The sequence below is a fragment of the Parasteatoda tepidariorum genome, chromosome 6, assembly GCF_043381705.1.
Source record: "Parasteatoda tepidariorum isolate YZ-2023 chromosome 6, CAS_Ptep_4.0, whole genome shotgun sequence".
Classification (NCBI taxonomy): Eukaryota; Metazoa; Arthropoda; class Arachnida; order Araneae; family Theridiidae; genus Parasteatoda; species Parasteatoda tepidariorum.
In genome coordinates, this window is record NC_092209.1 from 53,932,534 (window position 1) to 53,936,976 (window position 4,443).

Sequence of the window (4,443 nt, forward strand, 5' to 3'; positions counted from 1 at the left end):
CTGTCAGATATATATATATATTTTAAAATCACAGCTCTAAATGAAATAGTAGAGAAGGGCAGTGTGCAAGAATGAAATTTGTATTTAGACCAAAAAGTGGACAGCACACGGAATAATTCATCACCCTACCAGATGACCATTTCGAATAATGCCTGTGTCCCTGTACAAACAATAAAACTTTGAGTTACAGAGAGAATGGTATTAATTAAATTTTTAACGGGAAAAGACAATAAAAAAATAAATAAAAAAATCTTATCAAGATGAGGACCAAAAGAGACGGGAGAGTTTAGAACTTCTTGAAGTTCGTTGGACGATAGGAATCGAATTTGTCTTTATGGACTCCCACCTAATTGTGGTTATTGTATAAACAAGATGTTATCGTGATGTGAAGTAACCGATAAAGAAAAGGAAGCTCTTATTTTCGTTAAAATTTATTTACCGAACAGCGGGGAATTGCCGATGAGGAAGAATTATTTGACTTTTACGGCTTCTTTTTTTGGCTATCCCACTGACAGGAGGGACAGTTCTTGATCTGTCTGCTTTTCCAGACATTGCATTGTACCGTAGATTCTTCTAGAAAAAAAAAAAAAATAAAGCATAGAAGAGAAAGTTTTTTATTTTTTATCACTGAAATGTTTGGTGTATCAAATGAAAGAGATACATATCTTCTGATGTGAAGTCAAAAATATTTTTCAAATCATTTGTAAAAGATGAAATGTTACATTTGTCGTTGTAATTTCTTATCTAGTGTTAACATACATTAGATAAAAAATAATCCGATCATAAATTAATAAAATTAATGCTACAAAGTTTTAAGGTTATTAATTAATCTTACAAAGTTTTATTTATATTACAAAGTTTTAAGGTTATTAATCTTGCAAAGTTAAATTGGTCTTACAATCTCTAACAACGTTTAATTAATCTTTCAAAGTTTTTATGTTATTGATTAATCTTGCAAAATTTAAATAATTTTACTAAGTCTTTATTTTAAGGTTACTTTAAGATTTTTTTTAAGGTTAAGGTTATTTTAAGGTACAACATTTTAAGGTCATTAATTAATCTTACTATGAAGTTTATTTTATCTTACAATTCCTTAAAAGGTTTAATTAATCTTTCAAAGTCTTAAGGATTTAATTAATCTTGCAAAATATTATAAAGTTTTAAGGTAAGGCTTCAATCATAAACAGAACAAATATCTTTGATATTGTTGAAAGAAGTTTATTATTTTATAACACTGACATGACAATCAAAACAAATATTTCTTTTTATACTGTAGAAAAAGAAGTTTGTCATTGTGAAGTAATGACAGCGTATTGTTAATCCTAAATAAAAAAAAATTAGAAAAATGAAGAAGTTGTGTAATGTTTAAAATTTAACATACTTGCAAATTCTACCGACGGGAGATTTTTTTTTTTTGAATGTTTAAAAGTGGTAGTAAATTTTATGTTTTTCCTTTCATTTTTAAATAATGGGCCGGGATAGATTGGTTGGTAAGGCGTTGGACCCATTCCCAAGAGGTCGTAAGTTCGATCCCCGCCGTCCGAAGACTCCCAGTGTAGTAAATGGTGACTGGTGAGCGTTAAATCTGTCAGGTCACAAGTCCTCTATGTTCCCATAACAAATCAATACCTCTGGGGGTACTGAATCGGAGATTGATTGTTCTCTGGTTCAGGTCAAAATTACTATTTGCGGATGAATAAATGGATGTAAGAATGGGTCCGCCCTATAAACGGACTGTGATGTGCGTGTGACTGAAGTCATATTCTTGGCCATAAATGGCGCCATTAAAAAACAAGAAACGTACCATCTGCTTTAAATTCGCTTGGTTTCACCAAGCAGGCTTTCTGGTATATGGCAAGTGTCATTAGAAACAACAATAACAATTTTTGAATAATAAAGTTGATTAAAAATGATTTTGACCACTTCTGTTTGTTAAAAATTTAAACAAGTATAAAGACCTGATAATCATACCGTAAGCATTGCTACCAACCTAGCAACCAAAATATAAAAGTGATAGTAAATTTTACAGTTAATAAATTGGTTGTATATTCTTAAAAAAAATTGAAGCAAACTAAACATGTATGTTATTTTATAAGCGGCATTGCGCAGATTACCAAATTCAGAGTTAACGACCATCAATGTTGAACTCCGTAGCCTTATAATTTTGAACACAACCCAGAAGATAAGAGAACATCCGAATCAAGCATTGGGGCAAACTATATTTTAGGGAGGACTTCTTGATAGAACTAACCCGCCTTTGTGTTACCTGGAAAACCACCAAAATCTCCTACGGTTAGGTAGATGGCCAGGGCATTCTATTCCATGATCCGTCTACTGAGCTCTGAGTTCGTATCAACCAGCCGTCGCTAGGTTTCGAATCTGAGCCACCTCTTCGGAAGGCGAATGCTCTGTACCCTAAGCCACCAGCACCTCGTGTTTGGAAGTTTTAACTGCTAACAACATTATACGAATTCTGCATAGTTTTCTATTTCTCTACTACTAAAAATATTTTACATGACAGCTTGCCATCTGTATAAGAGATAACAAAATTAAATAAATTACATAGCTGGCAACTCGTACTGCCGTTGGGAAAGATTTCACAAAGTGGCAGTTAAGTATAATAATTGAAGAAGCTAGAATTTTTATAAAATTAGATTCTTCGTCTATATTATAAGTTTAACTGCCCCATCATATGATCTTATTCATTCTTTTTGTTGAGGGCACTAAATTTTGATAATTACAATGACTCCTTTTTCAAACAGGAAAACTAAACAGCAAGCGAGAAAGTTTCATTTTCTTGTTTTTATTCCGAGGGAAACTAAATTTTTTGAAAATTAGGTACTTTTGGTCACTTTTTATTCCTTGTCATTTTCGAATTACTTAGGAGGAACTTTCGGTGATTATAGAATTTTAAAGCGAAAATGATTAACTCTCATTTTTTATTTTAAGTCAGACAAAATAGCTCAGTTGAGAAACGTAGTTTTTAAATTTTTGTGTCTATAAGTTTGCTTTTGACAGAAATTGGTTAAAATTTCTATTTTCTATAAGATCTATTTAGCAATAAATTGGCGATATTTTCTGCTAGTTGTTGTCGGGAAATGATCGCAATTTGTATTGTCTCATCCAGCATAGAGCTTCAATTAAAATATAAACATTCCAGCTAATCGAATTCAAATAGTGGTCAAAAATTTTATTTACGATAAACTATATAGGCCAGAGGTTTCCTACTCACATGAGGCCGGGGGCTGCAATTAAAAGCACAAATCAAATGGAGGGCAGCTGCTTTATCAAAATTTTATGCGGCACTCTTTTATGTTTGAAGGAACATTAAATATTACTGTCAGATTTTTACCAAGTTGTACAGAACAAAAGTATTAAATTACAAATTAAAATAGGAAGTAGATTTTTAAAAATATTTAATTGCATATTAAAAAATTCGGGCTACAATAACCTTAATGTGCACCTGTGTATTAAACAATTAATGTGCAACAGATATCTAATTGTTAAGATATAAAACTTTAAAAAGGTTGTTACTAAAACCTACATAGTAGCACATAAAATGTTCAATGAGAAAATTGAGGTTTGTCTGCTGCAACCACCAGAGAATAGATATTTACATTTTAAATTTAAAATTTACAAAAGAGTGTGTAAATATTTTCGTTCAAAATGAGTGGTTTCAAAAATTTAAATCGGACAATTTCTTCGAGAAAATTTCTGATACACACATGCTAAATTATATTCACAAAATACAAAAAAAATGAAATAAAAAAGGGCAACATAAACGATTATTTTTGTATTTGAATAAATATTTTCTTGGATGCAAAACCTGAGAAATAAATTTTTTTGCACCGTTGGTGTGTTAAATTTCACAGAAACGAAGAAATTAGGTTTTTATTAACAAGAAAAGTATTTTAAACCAATACAGATTTTTTATGAAGATTGTCAGCAAAAAAATGACGACTAATATATTTTAGTTCGCGGGCCACAAAAAAAAAGAAAAGCTTCGTGGACCGGATGCGGCCCCCCGACTGCCAGTTGGAAGCCACTGATATAGGCGATAAAAATAACGGTAACTTATCATAACTGCGGTAATTCATTAGGTGCTAAGCGACTTGAGGGATTTGCGGGCAGCATCGAGCAGGAAAAAAGCTCTCTGGCTGCGTAAAAACTCAGTTTTCTTTAACTCGGGAAACAACAATAAGTTCTCACGCTCATTTTATTTCACTCTGCATTAACACATTTACATTAACTCTATAACTTTTTCTTTTTTAATTGAGACGGGGAAAGCGTCAAGCCGGGTGTTTTCATCCTTCTTTTTTTTTTCTGGAATTACCCGGTATGATTCTAGATCCGTGATTTATTCTAACATGCTCAGGTATAATAGGCTTGAAAAGTCCATCCTCCACTTTGAGAAAATTAGAAGTTCCGAAAACGTCTGGGCCA